General features: G+C 48.0%; 2 long non-coding RNA genes across 2 annotated transcripts; both read right to left on the bottom strand.

Moving 5' to 3' along the window:
• Window positions 1–3,765: 3,765 nt before the first annotated feature.
• Window positions 3,766–4,365, bottom strand: LOC109775888 (uncharacterized). Its single transcript, XR_002235911.3, has 2 exons — window positions 4,322–4,365; window positions 3,766–4,237 (listed from the first exon to the last, which is right to left on the bottom strand). It is a non-coding gene; the product is annotated as an uncharacterized lncRNA (long non-coding RNA).
• Window positions 4,366–13,109: 8,744 nt separating this feature from the next.
• On the bottom strand, window positions 13,110–13,709 carry LOC141041923 (uncharacterized). Its single transcript, XR_012203700.1, has 2 exons — window positions 13,666–13,709; window positions 13,110–13,581 (listed from the first exon to the last, which is right to left on the bottom strand). It is a non-coding gene; the product is annotated as an uncharacterized lncRNA (long non-coding RNA).
• Between the last annotated feature and the right edge of the window lie 5,388 nt (window positions 13,710–19,097).

The raw sequence follows: 19,097 nt of genomic DNA, 5'->3' as shown, positions 1-19,097 counted from the left end.
GGGCCTAAAGGGAGAGAGAGGGAAGCCCACGGGGGTGGCCGCGCGCCCCCCTCCTTGGGAGTCTGAATAGGACAAGGAGTAGGGGGCGGCGGCCCCTTCCCTTTCCCTCTCCCTCTCCTTCCTATTCCCTCGGGTGGAAGAAAGGAAAAGGGGGGCGAATCCTACTTGGACTAGGAGTCCAAGTAGGACTCCCCCCATGGCGCGGCCCTCCTGGCTGCCGGCCTCTCTACCCCCTCCTTTATATACGTGGGCAGGGGGCACCCCAAAGGCACATCAATTGTCCCTTAGCCGTGTGCGGTGCCCCCCTCCAAAGGCACTCCCTACGCAGATCACATCACCAACACCGTCGCCACGCCATCGTGCTGACGGAACTCTACCCCGACCTCTACTGGATCAAGAGCTCGAGGGATGTCATCAAGCTGAACGTGTGCTGAACACGGAGGTGCCGTACATTCGGTACTTGGATCGGTTGGATCGTGAAGACGTTCGACTACATCAACCGCGTTAACATAATGCTTCCGCTTTCGGTCTACGAGGGTACGTGGACACACTCTCCCTTCTCGTTGCTATGCATCTCCTAGATACATCTTGCGTGATCGTAGGAATTTTTTTTTAATTACTACGTTCCCCAACTACTCCGCCTCCTTCTCCAGCTGCTCCCGCGCGTGAGGGCAGCACTCCTCCTCCTTCTTCGCCTGCTCCGGCCCATACGAGCAGCCTGCCTCCTCCTCCGCCTCGTCAGCAATGGCGAAAGACAGAAGCCGCCGCTCCGGCTGCTCCGGTGCGTCGGAGCACTCCGCCTCCTTCTACTACTTGTCAGCAGCAACGGAAGAGAGATGCCGCCGCTCCGGCGTCTAGCAGTACAGCCAGAGGCGGTAGGCAATATAGATTCGGTCCATCTCTCAAGCCTCTAGAGAAGTTAACATACGATATGACCGTGGAAGAAAACACAGAGATCTGTGAAGCCCAAGTGAAGGACTTCTTTGAAACGCGAAGACCAATGAAACATCCACCTCCGGAGCAACCACCACCGCCTTCGTCGGATGACAACCATGTCCGTTGTCTTAAAAAGACACTGGAAGATGCGCGCCGGTCGGGAACGACTTCAAGTGATAAAAGGTTAGCAGAAAGAAGAAGTGGGAAAAAAATTCCCAGCTCCGAGAACAGGAGAACCAATCGTGCCCCTCGCTCAAGGTGTCTAGCGATATCGTCGCAAATCTGCCGCGGATGCTGCCCGGTACCAATCCTGGTTCGTAATGCAACCGAGACTAATGTGTACATTGAGCTGTGACCAAAGGCCCGTTTTCTACTAGTGTACTAGTGGCCCCGTCCCCACACACCAGACCAAGAGATGCTACATGAACGGGCGACCCAAAAGACAAGGGGGGGGGTGGCAGGGCACGCACCGAAAGAGCGGATATAGAATAGAAATAAAAGAAGAGCGAAAAGACACACCTGGGCGGTGATGTGCCAACCAGACCCCCACCCCCCCCCCCCCCCCACCCCAATCTGCGATCTGAAGGTTCAACAACCGGGTAATGACAAACGGTGCACCGAAAAAGGCCGTAGGGAAAAAGAGAGAACATTTCATCCCAAGTATAAAATAGAGAGTGGATACAATGATCCGGTAACGTGCCGACCTGAAGACCTCTAGCATTTTGCTAGCTCCGACATAGTCCAATAACACGTAGTGGACAGAAAGAGGGCCGACCAGGCAGAGTTGAGCAAACTAGTAGAAATGATGGGAGAAGTGAAAGAGCTGGCACAAAAAAAGAGAGAAGGACTGCTCTAGCTCCCCCCCCCCCCCACCACCAACACACACACACACGCGCGTACCAGGACAAGACACACATGTTACAGAAAGCCTACACGAGAGGAGTGCCCACACACACACATTCCACAGGTCATTTACCTCCAAAGTCGCACGGATGTGAGACATGGGTTAACGAAATCGGACGGCGGGAGGTCGACAGGTAGTCAGAAGGCAATCGAGGGGAGCGATCACAGGGTCCAGGGGCCGCTGGTGCCCCCGAATGGGCTGAGGAGGTAGGTACTCCAACATCCTTTAGAGGAGTAATACCGGAAAAAAATGAGATAGTGGTGTGTAAGATTGGGATTGGACTCCTGACCTCCTCAGGCCCAATACCTTGTGATTTATTATTGGTTTTATTCAATATTATTTGTATTTATTTGATCAATTGCCATTTTAAAAATAAATAGCTTAATATTCCATTTTTTCGCCAATGGACTGGCTGAGCCAATGGTCTGACCAGTGATAACCTAAACCGACAAACCCTTCCGGTTGGGTCGCCTGCCCGATTCTTAAACTATGAGGACCTCGCATTTTCCTTAAAAAAAGGAGCTATTCTTTAAAGCATGGCAGCAAAATGTTTTTGCATTGCCACTTCTCCACTCACATTCTTAGTTATTGCTTCTTGAACTGATGCAAAATTTGGTCCTTCAGAAAAGTAACGCAGAATTTTGCTGTTCTGGAATTTAGTAGTGCAAAATTTTGCTGTTCTGAAAGTTGTTCTGCTCTCGAAGGCCTGTTTTCTGCTGATTTTTCTTTTTGCAGTGTAAACCACAGTGAATTTGTACAGAACTGTACTTGGATACCCAGGTTGCTTACTTTCTTTACACATCTCTACAATCCATTATTTTGAATTTTCGTTTCTCATTTAGCTCTTATCTTCAGGAGTTAATTTGCTCAAATCAGGTAAAGCAATGAGCCAATTGGTACCCGCTGCTGGTGCTTTGATCATTGTTGTGTATTATTTAAGTCTTGACATATAATGGTTTACCCATGCCACTTACTTACCTCAGAAACATTGTTTTACCTAATCTTTAATTTGAGTACGAAGCTTCTAGAGGTTCCCGTGTCCTTTACTATCAGTTCTCTTATTCTATCTCAGTAATCTCGACATGATTCTAGTTGTTTCCTCTCTACTCTAGTTATGTTTCCTGCTGTCTGAATGTAATACTTGCGGCGTTCTAATGTTAACCAAAGGTAGTTGAGTACTACTGTTGCTTATGGAGTTATATGCATTTGACGTTTATTAGCTGGCATTTCTCAATCGTGGTCCACTAAATGTTCAGACATGGGGCGTAATGTATTATGGATTCTGCAGTGTGACACATGCAATGGCCTTCTCGAACTGTTGTTGGTTATGTCCTCTTATGGGTTTCAGGCTTTCAGCATCGTTTTTCCAATTTGCATATATGCATGGTCTTTTTCTGTTCGTTGAATAGATGCTTTGAGGCATGTGGCAACACTGTTAGGACAACAATTTATTTATGTAAACTCACTCTGTCTTTCGCCGACTCTTGCAAGAACAGGGAAACCTCGGAGAAACTAGTTGACCACTGATTTTGCTTGTTTCAGTCTACGACTGCCAAGATCTTTTTTTTCGTTGGTATATTTCCAAGTACAGCCTGAATCTTAAGCTTTGACATGCACAAGGCTTGCTGCATTGTACAAATTTGACGGAAGATTTGTGTTCACCCTGAAATAAGCAGCGACTTTCTTCTGGAGATCAACATGAGTTCAGAGTTGAGAGCCATAGTAGAGTTCCAAGGGTGTGCTCTTTCCTTTGAAACGGAACAAGCATAAAGGTAAGCATCTCTGCCCGACGGATGCTTCTTTAGAAGCATAAGCATCTCTAGATGAGCGCCGAAGTGCGGTGGGACCGTGGGAGTGCATACGCACCACACTTTACTGTATCTTAGCTTCGAAAATATTTTACTCAAGTATCATACACAGATGAGTGTCCGTTAATTCAACCAGTACATCAGTAGCATATAGGATAGGTACATTACTGAGAACTTGATTGTGTGTAGCATATAAGGTGCCATGGACGGATTACACAGAAACATTGACAACATGGAACATATCTCATGCCAAATGACTCCGTACGTGGAAGTAAAAGCAATATAAACTGGGGGTATTCATTCCGTCTCATAATCCCTCTGTTTGCCTTAGTTTCCTCCAACATCTTGAGTTGCTTCTTGAGTATTCTGGGACATCCCTTGGCAATTAGGGTAGGTTCCAAGTGGGCACTGGTGATCATTGCTCGGAGGCCGGTTCCTTCCAGCAGTGCCAGACATCAGACTGCGCATTTCCTTCTGTGGCACCACTGTATCGTGAGATTCATGGTTCGCCACATTTCTTGGCATGCAGGTGCATAGGTTGATAAAAATCAGCCCAACAACCATGATCACACTTATCTTCATTAGTGTACTTATGGAAATAAGAAAACAAGAAAGTTAATTAGGATAACTGCAGGAAGACGAAGCTCTTCAAAATGCAAGAAGTAGTACTTACATAATTCTGCTCAGATTGGTTGAACTGAATGGTTTGTACAGCTCTCTCTAGTAGAGAATAAACTTAATGTGATGTGATAAGCTACTTATAGGGGGCAAGAATGGATGTTTGCCTCTTTTTTGTTCACATCTGACACTCTACCATGGAAAATGCACTAGTAGAAAAAGGGCTATTTGTCCCGGTTCATAAGGCCCATCTGTCCCGGTTGGGGAACCGGGACTAAAGGGTCGTTACTAATGCCTAGGTCTTTAGTCCCGGTTCTTATACTAACCGGGACAGATGGGCCTCCACGTGGCCGGTGCTGCGAGCCCAGGCAGGAGGCCCTTTAGTCTCGGTTGGTGGCACCAACCGGGACCAATAGGCATCCACGCATCAGCTGTTCAGGGGCTAGGGTTTTTTTTCTGAAAGGGGGGGGTGGATTTGGCGGTTTTGTATGGTTAATTAAGGTTTTTCATATATTGTGTTAGGTAGCTAATTAATTAATAGAGATAAGTGTCCTCTCTTATCTCCGTGCTTGGTCGACGCTACGTACTATATGTATAGAGAGGCCCTCGACACGCTAGCTAGTAAGAAAATGAAGCAAACCATTAAGTACAGAAGTTCTTGATGCATACCGAGAGAAGTGATCGACCTCTACTTCTCCAAGAGATTGGTCGAACAACAAGTTTTCGTATTATCTATCCGACGCTACTGGCTACATACATATATAATATGTAAGATCTCTTACAATCCCCTAGCATTTGAACTCAACTTTCACATGGTATTCTCCGACTTTATTGATGACGTGGTCAAGAAAGAATCCCGCCAATTCCTCTTGAATTGCTTTCATGCGATCTTGTGGTAGGAGTTCATTCCGCATCTAACACGTCTAATTTGAAGAAGGGGGTTCATACATATATATGAATGAAACTCAACAGAAATGATGGTGTAATAAAATGAAATTGTGAATATTATTGCTTACGCACTTCATATCGTCTTTTAGAGTAGCCCCGCTTACCTTTGCAAGTCGCGTTGTAGATGAACTCACACACGTAGTATCCACAGTAATCATTCCTTTGTTCCTGCCACAAGCACTTTACGAGAAATAGAGGTCAATCAAACTAATAATGAAGCATTATAAATGGCATTGATGAAAGTAGCTAGAATCAACGGGAGATGCGCGCAACTAGCTAGCTAGTAGTACTTACTTTCGGGTATGTATATTGCAGCTCCTTCGGCAGTCCCGGAGCTTCTGCGGTGAACTGTTTCCAAACCCTGCAAGACAAAGAAAATAATTAGTACTTGAGATATCAGGAAATGAACAAAAAGTTGCCGATATGGTGCGATAATGATCGATTGAACTTACTTGTTGAGAATTTTAGTCATGTCCGCATAGGTCCCGAGATCTTTTCGTCTCGAGTCTAAGACGGTTACTAGTCCCCGCTCAAGCTTAATCTCCAGGAGAATATAGTGGAAGCTGCGCACGCATGCATAACTCATCAATTACATTACTATAACCTCGCTCGGGTAATAAGGGAAACCGAATATGCACATGACAGTAACACTCACTTGAAGTTGTAAGGAAAGAGCATTAAATCTTTGTTTTGATTTATTAGCAATGGTTTGAGCAAGTTGGCCTCGGCATCTTGGGCGCTCTTTTTAACCTGAAATTCATCTATGAGATTTGTGTTAATGAACCCAATATCATACATTTCTGCTTTTCTGCACTCGACGATCTTCAATCTGCATAATATAGTGAGGATAATTATAAATACATGCAATGAAAGAGCTGAGCTATATATAGAGACTTAATGACAGAAGTAGTACTTACAGACAGTAGCAAGTGACCGTTAATTTATCGAGGGCCTTTTGATTGAAGAACTGGAAGAACTCCTCAAATGGAACATGCAACGGATCAATTCCAACGAGGTCGTGCTCCTCTTTAACTCTCAGATACAAAGTATTCGTCCCCCCAGACTCTCTGCAGGTTTTCATGTACCAATCATGGAATCTTCGCATCATCGTTGTTAGAGATTTTTCATCTTTGACGAGAGGCTTCCCGCACTCGTATCTGTGTCCGTCCACCTCCAAGAAATCATAATGTACATCGTCGGGCAGGTAATCTCCAAGATTGCCATAACCGGGCACCATCCCCGGAGCATTAGCGACGATGTTGCTAGACACATTGAGCGGGGGGCACGATTGGTTCGCTTGTTCGCCGCGCTGGGCAATTTTTTTCCCAGCTGCTCGTCGTTCTTTTAACCTTTGATCACTGACAGTACTTCCCGACCGCTCCGCTTCAAGATATGTCTTTTCAGTAATGCGCTCATAGTTGGTTTTCGGCGGAGACTTTGGTGGTTTCCTCAGGGCATCGATAGTGCGCTTTGCTTTCACCGGATCTACCTTCTCTTCCGGAGGTGGAGGTCTCTCTGCTTTCGTCCCTTCAAAGAAGTCCTTCACTTCTTTTTGCACGATCTTCTTGTTTTCTTCCACGGTCATCTCGTACGGTAACTTCTCTAGAGGCTTGAGAGGTGGACCGTATCTGTATTGCCTCCCGCCTCTGGCTGTACTGCTAGACGCCGGAGCAGACGTAGCGGCTGCGGCTGTCTTCTTTCGTGATTGCTTACGAGGCGGAGGAGAAGGACTACGACGCGCCGGAGCAGCCGGGGCGGCGGCGGGTCTCTTCCGCCCTTGCTGGCGAGGCGGAGAAGGAGGAGGCTCGTGTCTACTCGGGCGCGCCGGCGTAGGCGGAGAAGGAGGCGGAGTGCCGCCACGCGCCGGAGAAGGAGGCTGAGTGCCCTGATCGTCACTCGCCGGAGGAGGAGGCGGTGGAGGAGGCGGAGTGCCCTGACTCGCCGGAGGAGGAGGAGGAGGCCGAGGCGTCCAGTTCGGAAGGTTGATGAGCTCCTTCCGCCATATGCATGGAGTCTTCAGACAAGAACCCAGCCGAGTCTCCCCATCACCCGTAGGGTGGTCAAGCTGGAGGTCCTCAAATCCTTCTGTGATTTCATCCACCATCACCCTAGCATATCCTTCTGGAATCAGCCTGCAATGAAAAGTTGCGCCAGGTTCAGGAGGTACAACAGAGCCAACAGCCGCCTTGACTTTCAATTCCATCAACTGCGTCATAAGGTGGCAATGTCGAGACTCTGTGATAGCATCTATGGGGTAGCTAGCACGCTGAGCCGTCTCGATGAGGTTGGTGCAGATGTCCGGCTCAGGGCCCGGCTCGCCAATCTTGCCAATGAAAACGTGGATTCCGCCGAAGGGGACCCGGTACCCGTACTCGATTGAGCCGGCATCGGGGCCCCAGCCTGCGTCGTCGATGTAGAGCTTGCCGCGACGACTCTTGGTCATCCGGCCCATAGCGTATCCCTTGAGCCCTTCGAAGCTGCCCTTCAAGAACTCAAATCCACCGTGCGCTGGCCCCACAGTGGGCGCCAACTGTCGTGGAATAGTCACGGCAGATGTCCTCGTGAAAGGACTTAGTCATGGAGCCATCGCAACTAGGAAGCTTAAAGTGGTTAAAGCGGGACAAAGGACACGAGGGTTATACTGGTTCGGCCCCTTACGGTGACGGTAAAAGCCTACTCCAGTTGAGGTGGAATTACTAGGGTTTCGATGACCAGGGAGCGAATCCGCTATGCCTGGCTACCGATTTGATGTTACTTGCCTTAAGCCGCCGGCGGGTCATCCCCTTATATACACGGGTTGACGCCCCGCGGCCTACAGAGTCCCGGCCGGCTTATAAACAGTATCCGGCTCGGTGACTAGTTAATCTTGCCTTACAACACAAGTCATACCATTACAGCGGTTTATCACTACGAGCCTTAAGTCGCCTACGGGCTTTAAGCCCTTTATTGAACCGCCATCTTCAAGCTTGATATTGGGCTTCATATAATGAATTGCTATAGCGTAACCCGGCCCCTCCTGGGCGGGTTACACCAGTAGTTATATCCCCAACAAATACCCTACTTCCTGCTTGATTGATCTTGATGAATATGAGTATTACAAGAGTTGATCTACCATGAGATCGTAATGGCTAAAACCCTAGAAGTCTAGCCTATATTATTGTGATTGCCCCTACGGACTAAACCCTTCGGTTCATATAGACACCGGAGGGGACTAGGGTTATACAAAGTCGGTTACAGAGAAAGGAATCTTCATATCCGAACGCCAAGATTGCCATCCATGCCAAGGAGAGTCCCATCCGGACACGGGAGAGAGTCTTCGGTCTTGTATCTTCACGGCCCATCATTTCGGCCCATGTCCAACAGGCCGGACGCCCGAGGACCCCTTAATCCAGGACTCCCTCACCCATCCGTTAGCTTAGCATTATCATCGTTTAGTTTTATTGCTATTGCTTTCTTCATGAATTATACATATTCCTCTGACTATTAAATTATGCAACTCCCGAATACCGGAGGAACACTTTGTGTTCTATCAAACGTCACAAAGTAACTGGGTGATTATAAAGATGCTCTACAGGTGTCTCCGATGGTGTTTGTTGAGTTGGCATAGATCGAGATTAGGATTTGTCAATCCGTGTATCGGAGAGGTATCTCTAGGCCCTCTCGGTAATGCACATCACTATAAGCCTTGCAAGCAATGTGACTAATGAGTTAGTTGCAGGATGATGACAAAGGGAATAACGTATGTTGTTATGCGGTTTGACCGATAAAGATCTTCGTAGAATATGTAGGAGCCAATACGAGCATCCACCGCTATTGGTTATTGACCGGAGATGTGTCTCGGTCATGTCTACATAGTTCTCGAACCCGTAGGGTCCGCACGCTTAACGTTCGATGACAATTTGTATTATGAGTTATGTGTTTTGGTGACCGAAGTTTGTTCGGAGTCCCGGATGAGATCACGGACATGATGAGGAGTCTCAGAATGGTTGAGAGGTAAAGATTCATATATTGGAAGCTTGTATTCGGACATCGGAATGGTTCCAAGTGATTCGGGTATTTTACCGGAGTACCGAGGGGTTACCGGAACCCCCCGGGGAAGTGTTGGCCCAACATGGGCCTAAAGGGAGAGAGAGGGAAGCCCACGGGGGTGGCCGCGCGCCCCCCTCCTTGGGAGTCTGAATAGGACAAGGAGTAGGGGGCGGCGGCCCTTTCCCTTTCCCTCTCCCTCTCCTTCCTATTCCCTTGGGTGGAAGAAAGGAAAAGGGGGGCGAATCCTACTTGGACTAGGAGTCCAAGTAGGACTCCCCCCATGGCGCGGCCCTCCTGGCTGCCGGCCTCTCTACCCCCTCCTTTATATACGTGGGCAGGGGGCACCCCAAAGGCACATCAATTGTCCCTTAGCCGTGTGCGGTGCCCCCCTCCAAAGGCACTCCCTACGCAGATCACATCACCAACACCGTCGCCACGCCATCGTGCTGACGGAACTCTACCCCGACCTCTACTGGATCAAGAGCTCGAGGGATGTCATCAAGCTGAACGTGTGCTGAACACGGAGGTGCCGTACATTCGGTACTTGGATCGGTTGGATCGTGAAGACGTTCGACTACATCAACCGCGTTAACATAATGCTTCCGCTTTCGGTCTACGAGGGTACGTGGACACACTCTCCCTTCTCGTTGCTATGCATCTCCTAGATACATCTTGCGTGATCGTAGGAATTTTTTTTTAATTACTACGTTCCCCAACTACTCCGCCTCCTTCTCCAGCTGCTCCCGCGCGTGAGGGCAGCACTCCTCCTCCTTCTTCGCCTGCTCCGGCCCATACGAGCAGCCTGCCTCCTCCTCCGCCTCGTCAGCAATGGCGAAAGACAGAAGCCGCCGCTCCGGCTGCTCCGGTGCGTCGGAGCACTCCGCCTCCTTCTACTACTTGTCAGCAGCAACGGAAGAGAGATGCCGCCGCTCCGGCGTCTAGCAGTACAGCCAGAGGCGGTAGGAAATATAGATTCGGTCCATCTCTCAAGCCTCTAGAGAAGTTAACATACGATATGACCGTGGAAGAAAACATAGAGATCTGTGAAGCCCAAGTGAAGGACTTCTTTGAAACGCGAAGACCAATGAAACATCCACCTCCGGAGCAACCACCACCGCCTTCGTCGGATGACAACCATGTCCGTTGTCTTAAAAAGACACTGGAAGATGCGCGCCGGTCGGGAACGACTTCAAGTGATAAAAGGTTAGCAGAAAGAAGAAGTGGGAAAAAATTTCCCAGCTCGGAGAACAGGAGAACCAATCGTGCCCCTCGCTCAAGGTGTCTAGCGATATCGTCGCAAATCTGCCGCGGATGCTGCCCGGTACCAATCCTGGTTCGTAATGCAACCGAGACTAATGTGTACATTGAGCTGTGACCAAAGGCCCGTTTTCTACTAGTGTACTAGTGGCCCCGTCCCCACACACCAGACCAAGAGATGCTACATGAACGGGCGACCCAAAAGACAAGGGGGGGGGGGGTGGCAGGGCACGCACCGAAAGAGCGGATATAGAATAGAAATAAAAGAAGAGCGAAAAGACACACCTGGGCGGTGATGTGCCAACCAGACCCCACCCCCCCCACCCCCACCCCAATCTGCGATCTGAAGGTTCAACAACCGGGTAATGACAAACGGTGCACCGAAAAAGGCCGTAGGGAAAAAGAGAGAACATTTCATCCCAAGTATAAAATAGAGAGTGGATACAATGATCCGGTAACGTGCCGACCTGAAGACCTCTAGCATTTTGCTAGCTCCGACATAGTCCAATAACACGTAGTGGACAGAAAGAGGGCCGACCAGGCAGAGTTGAGCAAACTAGTAGAAATGATGGGAGAAGTGAAAGAGCTGGCACAAAAAAAGAGAGAAGGACTGCTCTAGCTCCCCCCCGCCCCCCCCCCCCCCCCCCCCCACCACCACCAACACACACACACGCCCGTACCAGGACAAGACACACATGTTACAGAAAGCCTACACGAGAGGAGTGCCCACACACACACATTCCACAGGTCATTTACCTCCAAAGTCGCACGGATGTGAGACATGGGTTAACGAAATCGGACGGCGGGAGGTCGACAGGTAGTCAGAAGGCAATCGAGGGGAGCGATCACAGGGTCCAGGGGCCGCTGGTGCCCCCGAATGGGCTGAGGAGGTAGGTACTCCAACATCCTTTAGAGGAGTAATACCGGAAAAAAATGAGATAGTGGTGTGTAAGATTGGGATTGGACTCCTGACCTCCTCAGGCCCAATACCTTGTGATTTATTATTGGTTTTATTCAATATTATTTGTATTTATTTGATCAATTGCCATTTTAAAAATAAATAGCTTAATATTCCATTTTTTCGCCAATGGACTGGCTGAGCCAATGGTCTGACCAGTGATAACCTAAACCGACAAACCCTTCCGGTTGGGTCGCCGGCCCGATTCTTAAACTATGAGGACCTCGCATTTTCCTTGAAAAAAGGAGCTATTCTTTAAAGCATGGCAGCAAAATGTTTTTGCATTGCCACTTCTCCACTCACATTCTTAGTTATTGCTTCTTGAACTGATGCAAAATTTGGTCCTTCAGAAAAGTAACGCAGAATTTTGCTGTTCTGGAATTTAGTAGTGCAAAATTTTGCTGTTCTGAAAGTTGTTCTGCTCTCGAAGGCCTGTTTTCTGCTGATTTTTCTTTTTGCAGTGTAAACCACAGTGAATTGGTACAGAACTGTACTTGGATACCCAGGTTGCTTACTTTCTTTACACATCTCTACAATCCATTATTTTGAATTTTCGTTTCTCATTTAGCTCTTATCTTCAGGAGTTAATTTGCTCAAATCAGGTAAAGCAATGAGCCAATTGGTACCCGCTGCTGGTGCTTTGATCATTGTTGTGTATTATTTAAGTCTTGACATATAATGGTTTACCCATGCCACTTACTTACCTCAGAAACATTGTTTTACCTAATCTTTAATTTGAGTACGAAGCTTCTAGAGGTTCCCGTGTCCTTTACTATCAGTTCTCTTATTCTATCTCAGTAATCTCGACATGATTCTAGTTGTTTCCTCTCTACTCTAGTTATGTTTCCTGCTGTCTGAATGTAATACTTGCGGCGTTCTAATGTTAACCAAAGGTAGTTGAGTACTACTGTTGCTTATGGAGTTATATGCATTTGACGTTTATTAGCTGGCATTTCTCAATCGTGGTCCACTAAATGTTCAGACATGGGGCGTAATGTATTATGGATTCTGCAGTGTGACACATGCAATGGCCTTCTCGAACTGTTGTTGGTTATGTCCTCTTATGGGTTTCAGGCTTTCAGCATCGTTTTTCCAATTTGCATATATGCATGGTCTTTTTCTGTTCGTTGAATAGATGCTTTGAGGCATGTGGCAACACTGTTAGGACAACAATTTATTTATGTAAACTCACTCTGTCTTTCGCCGACTCTTGCAAGAACAGGGAAACCTCGGAGAAACTAGTTGACCACTGATTTTGCTTGTTTCAGTCTACGACTGCCAAGATCTTTTTTTTCGTTGGTATATTTCCAAGTACAGCCTGAATCTTAAGCTGTGACATGCACAAGGCTTGCTGCATTGTACAAATTTGACGGAAGATTTGTGTTCACCCTGAAATAAGCAGCGACTTTCTTCTGGAGATCAACATGAGTTCAGAGTTGAGAGCCATAGTAGAGTTCCAAGGGTGTGCTCTTTCCTTTGAAACGGAACAAGCATAAAGGTAAGCATCTCTGCCCGACGGATGCTTCTTTAGAAGCATAAGCATCTCTAGATGAGCGCCGAAGTGCGGTGGGACCGTGGGAGTGCATACGCACCACACTTTACTGTATCTTAGCTTCGAAAATATTTTACTCAAGTATCATACACAGATGAGTGTCCGTTAATTCAACCAGTACATCAGTAGCATATAGGATAGGTACATTACTGAGAACTTGATTGTGTGTAGCATATAAGGTGCCATGGACGGATTACACAGAAACATTGACAACATGGAACATATCTCATGCCAAATGACTCCGTACGTGGAAGTAAAAGCAATATAAACTGGGGGTATTCATTCCGTCTCATAATCCCTCTGTTTGCCTTAGTTTCCTCCAACATCTTGAGTTGCTTCTTGAGTATTCTGGGACATCCCTTGGCAATTAGGGTAGGTTCCAAGTGGGCACTGGTGATCATTGCTCGGAGGCCGGTTCCTTCCAGCAGTGCCAGACATCAGACTGCGCATTTCCTTCTGTGGCACCACTGTATCGTGAGATTCATGGTTCGCCACATTTCTTGGCATGCAGGTGCATAGGTTGATAAAAATCAGCCCAACAACCATGATCACACTTATCTTCATTAGTGTACTTATGGAAATAAGAAAACAAGAAAGTTAATTAGGATAACTGCAGGAAGACGAAGCTCTTCAAAATGCAAGAAGTAGTACTTACATAATTCTGCTCAGATTGGTTGAACTGAATGGTTTGTACAGCTCTCTCTAGTAGAGAATAAACTTAATGTGATGTGATAAGCTACTTATAGGGGGCAAGAATGGATGTTTGCCTCTTTTTTGTTCACATCTGACACTCTACCATGGAAAATGCACTAGTAGAAAAAGGGCTATTTGTCCCGGTTCATAAGGCCCATCTGTCCCGGTTGGGGAACCGGGACTAAAGGGTCGTTACTAATGCCTAGGTCTTTAGTCCCGGTTCTTATACTAACCGGGACAGATGGGCCTCCACGTGGCCGGTGCTGCGAGCCCAGGCAGGAGGCCCTTTAGTCCCGGTTGGTGGCACCAACCGGGACCAATAGGCATCCACGCATCAGCTGTTCAGGGGCTAGGGTTTTTTTTCTGAAAGGGGGGGTGGATTTGGCGGTTTTGTATGGTTAATTAAGGTTTTTCATATATTGTGTTAGGTAGCTAATTAATTAATAGAGATAAGTGTCCTCTCTTATCTCCGTGCTTGGTCGACGCTACGTACTATATGTATAGAGAGGCCCTCGACACGCTAGCTAGTAAGAAAATGAAGCAAACCATTAAGTACAGAAGTTCTTGATGCATACCGAGAGAAGTGATCGACCTCTACTTCTCCAAGAGATTGGTCGAACAACAAGTTTTCGTATTATCTATCCGACGCTACTGGCTACATACATATATAATATGTAAGATCTCTTACAATCCCCTAGCATTTGAACTCAACTTTCACATGGTATTCTCCGACTTTATTGATGACGTGGTCAAGAAAGAATCCCGCCAATTCCTCTTGAATTGCTTTCATGCGATCTTGTGGTAGGAGTTCATTCCGCATCTAACACGTCTAATTTGAAGAAGGGGGTTCATACATATATATGAATGAAACTCAACAGAAATGATGGTGTAATAAAATGAAATTGTGAATATTATTGCTTACGCACTTCATATCGTCTTTTAGAGTAGCCCCGCTTACCTTTGCAAGTCGCGTTGTAGATGAACTCACACACGTAGTATCCACAGTAATCATTCCTTTGTTCCTGCCACAAGCACTTTACGAGAAATAGAGGTCAATCAAACTGATAATGAAGCATTATAAATGGCATTGATGAAAGTAGCTAGAATCAACGGGAGATGCGCGCAACTAGCTAGCTAGTAGTACTTACTTTCGGGTATGTATATTGCAGCTCCTTCGGCAGTCCCGGAGCTTCTGCGGTGAACTGTTTCCAAACCCTGCAAGACAAAGAAAATAATTAGTACTTGAGATATCAGGAAATGAACAAAAAGTTGCCGATATGGTGCGATAATGATCGATTGAACTTACTTGTTGAGAATTTTAGTCATGTCCGCATAGGTCCCGAGATCTTTTCGTCTCGAGTCTAAGACGGTTACTAGTCCCCGCTCAAGCTTAATCTCCAGGAGAATATAGTGGAAGCTGCGCACGCATGCATAACTCATCAATTACATTACTATAACCTCGCTCGGGTAATAAGGGAAACCGAATATGCACATGACAGTAACACTCACTTGAAGTTGTAAGGAAAGAGCATTAAATCTTTGTTTTGATTTATTAGCAATGGTTTGAGCAAGTTGGCCTCGGCATCTTGGGCGCTCTTTTTAACCTGAAATTCATCTATGAGATTTGTGTTAATGAACCCAATATCATACATTTCTGCTTTTCTGCACTCGACGATCTTCAATCTGCATAATATAGTGAGGATAATTATAAATACATGCAATGAAAGAGCTGAGCTATATATAGAGACTTAATGACAGAAGTAGTACTTACAGACAGTAGCAAGTGACCGTTAATTTATCGAGGGCCTTTTGATTGAAGAACTGGAAGAACTCCTCAAATGGAACATGCAACGGATCAATTCCAACGAGGTCGTGCTCCTCTTTAACTCTCAGATACAAAGTATTCGTCCCCCCAGACTCTCTGCAGGTTTTCATGTACCAATCATGGAATCTTCGCATCATCGTTGTTAGAGATTTTTCATCTTTGACGAGAGGCTTCCCGCACTCGTATCTGTGTCCGTCCACCTCCAAGAAATCATAATGTACATCGTCGGGCAGGTAATCTCCAAGATTGCCATAACCGGGCACCATCCCCGGAGCATTAGCGACGATGTTGCTAGACACATTGAGCGGGGGGCACGATTGGTTCGCTTGTTCGCCGCGCTGGGCAATTTTTTTCCCAGCTGCTCGTCGTTCTTTTAACCTTTGATCACTGACAGTACTTCCCGACCGCTCCGCTTCAAGATATGTCTTTTCAGTAATGAGCTCATAGTTGGTTTTCGGCGGAGACTTTGGTGGTTTCCTCAGGGCATCGATAGTGCGCTTTGCTTTCACCGGATCTACCTTCTCTTCCGGAGGTGGAGGTCTCTCTGCTTTCGTCCCTTCAAAGAAGTCCTTCACTTCTTTTTGCACGATCTTCTTGTTTTCTTCCACGGTCATCTCGTACGGTAACTTCTCTAGAGGCTTGAGAGGTGGACCGTATCTGTATTGCCTCCCGCCTCTGGCTGTACTGCTAGACGCCGGAGCAGACGTAGCGGCTGCGGCTGTCTTCTTTCGTGATTGCTTACGAGGCGGAGGAGAAGGACTACGACGCGCCGGAGCAGCCGGGGCGGCGGCGGGTCTCTTCCGCCCTTGCTGGCGAGGCGGAGAAGGAGGAGGCTCGTGTCTACTCGGGCGCGCCGGCGTAGGCGGAGAAGGAGGCGGAGTGCCGCCACGCGCCGGAGAAGGAGGCTGAGTGCCCTGATCGTCACTCGCCGGAGGAGGAGGCGGTGGAGGAGGCGGAGTGCCCTGACTCGCCGGAGGAGGAGGAGGAGGCCGAGGCGTCCAGTTCGGAAGGTTGATGAGCTCCTTCCGCCATATGCATGGAGTCTTCAGACAAGAACCCAGCCGAGTCTCCCCATCACCCGTAGGGTGGTCAAGCTGGAGGTCCTCAAATCCTTCTGTGATTTCATCCACCATCACCCTAGCATATCCTTCTGGAATCAGCCTGCAATGAAAAGTTGCGCCAGGTTCAGGAGGTACAACAGAGCCAACAGCCGCCTTGACTTTCAATTCCATCAACTGCGTCATAAGGTGGCAATGTCGAGACTCTGTGATAGCATCTATGGGGTAGCTAGCACGCTGAGCCGTCTCGATGAGGTTGGTGCAGATGTCCGGCTCAGGGCCCGGCTCGCCAATCTTGCCAATGAAAACGTGGATTCCGCCGAAGGGGACCCGGTACCCGTACTCGATTGAGCCGGCATCGGGGCCCCAGCCTGCGTCGTCGATGTAGAGCTTGCCGCGACGACTCTTGGTCATCCGGCCCATAGCGTATCCCTTGAGCCCTTCGAAGCTGCCCTTCAAGAACTCAAATCCACCGTGCGCTGGCCCCACAGTGGGCGCCAACTGTCGTGGAATAGTCACGGCAGATGTCCTCGTGAAAGGACTTAGTCATGGAGCCATCGCAACTAGGAAGCTTAAAGTGGTTAAAGCGGGACAAAGGACACGAGGGTTATACTGGTTCGGCCCCTTACGGTGACGGTAAAAGCCTACTCCAGTTGAGGTGGAATTACTAGGGTTTCGATGACCAGGGAGCGAATCCGCTATGCCTGGCTACCGATTTGATGTTACTTGCCTTAAGCCGCCGGCGGGTCATCCCCTTATATACACGGGTTGACGCCCCGCGGCCTACAGAGTCCCGGCCGGCTTATAAACAGTATCCGGCTCGGTGACTAGTTAATCTTGCCTTACAACACAAGTCATACCATTACAGCGGTTTATCACTACGAGCCTTAAGTCGCCTACGGGCTTTAAGCCCTTTATTGAACCGCCATCTTCAAGCTTGATATTGGGCTTCATATAATGAATTGCTATAGCGTAACCCGGCCCCTCCTGGGCGGGTTACACCAGTAGTTATATCCCCAACAAATACCCTACTTCCTGCTTGATTGATCTTGATGAATATGAGTATTACAAGAGTTGATCTACCATGAGATCGTAATGGCTAAAACCCTAGAAGTCTAGCCTATATTATTGTGATTGCCCCTACGGACTAAACCCTTCGGTTCATATAGACACCGGAGGGGACTAGGGTTATACAAAGTCGGTTACAGAGAAAGGAATCTTCATATCCGAACGCCAAGATTGCCATCCATGCCAAGGAGAGTCCCATCCGGACACGGGAGAGAGTCTTCGGTCTTGTATCTTCACGGCCTATCATTTCGGCCCATGTCCAACAGGCCGGACGCCCGAGGACCCCTTAATCCAGGACTCCCTCACCCATCCGTTAGCTTAGCATTATCATCGTTTAGTTTTATTGCTATTGCTTTCTTCATGAATTATACATATTCCTCTGACTATTAAATTATGCAACTCCCGAATACCGGAGGAACACTTTGTATTCTATCAAACGTCACAAAGTAACCGGGTGATTATAAAGATGCTCTACAGGTGTCTCCGATGGTGTTTGTTGAGTTGGCATAGATCGAGATTAGGATTTGTCAATCCGTGTATCGGAGAGGTATCTCTAGGCCCTCTCGGTAATGCACATCACTATAAGCCTTGCAAGCAATGTGACTAATGAGTTAGTTGCAGGATGATGACAAAGGGAATAACGTATGTTGTTATGCGGTTTGACCGATAAAGATCTTCGTAGAATATGTAGGAGCCAATACGAGCATCCAGGTTCCGCTATTGGTTATTGACCGGAGATGTGTCTCGGTCATGTCTACATAGTTCTCGAACCCGTAGGGTCCGCACGCTTAACGTTCGATGACAATTTGTATTATGAGTTATGTGTTTTGGTGACCGAAGTTTGTTCGGAGTCCCGGATGAGATCACGGACATGATGAGGAGTCTCAGAATGGTTGAGAGGTAAAGATTCATATATTGGAAGCTTGTATTCGGACATCGGAATGGTTCCAAGTGATTCGGGTATTTTACCGGAGTACCGAGGGGTTACCGGAACCCCCCGGGGAAGTGTTGGCCCAACATGGGCCTAAAGGGAGAGAGAGGGAAGCCCACGGGGGTGGCCGCGCGCCCCCCTCCTTGGGAGTCTGAATAGGACAAGGAGTAGGGGGCGGCGGCCCCTTCCCTTATCCTCTCCCTCTCCTTCCTATTCCCTCGGGTGGAAGAAAGGAAAAGGGGGGCGAATCCTACTTGGACTAGGAGTCCAAGTAGGACTCCCCCCATGGCGCGGCCCTCCTGGCTGCCGGCCTCTCTACCCCCTCCTTTATATACGTGGGCAGGGGGCACCCCAAAGGCACATCAATTGTCCCTTAGCCGTGTGCGGTGCCCCCCTCCAAAGGCACTCCCTACGCAGATCACATCACCAACACCGTCGCCACGCCATCGTGCTGACGGAACTCTACCCCGACCTCTACTGGATCAAGAGCTCGAGGGATGTCATCAAGCTGA

This window comes from Aegilops tauschii, chromosome 2 (genome assembly GCF_002575655.3).
Source record: "Aegilops tauschii subsp. strangulata cultivar AL8/78 chromosome 2, Aet v6.0, whole genome shotgun sequence".
Classification (NCBI taxonomy): Eukaryota; Viridiplantae; Streptophyta; class Magnoliopsida; order Poales; family Poaceae; genus Aegilops; species Aegilops tauschii.
This window is presented reverse-complemented; position numbering and strand designations above follow the sequence as displayed.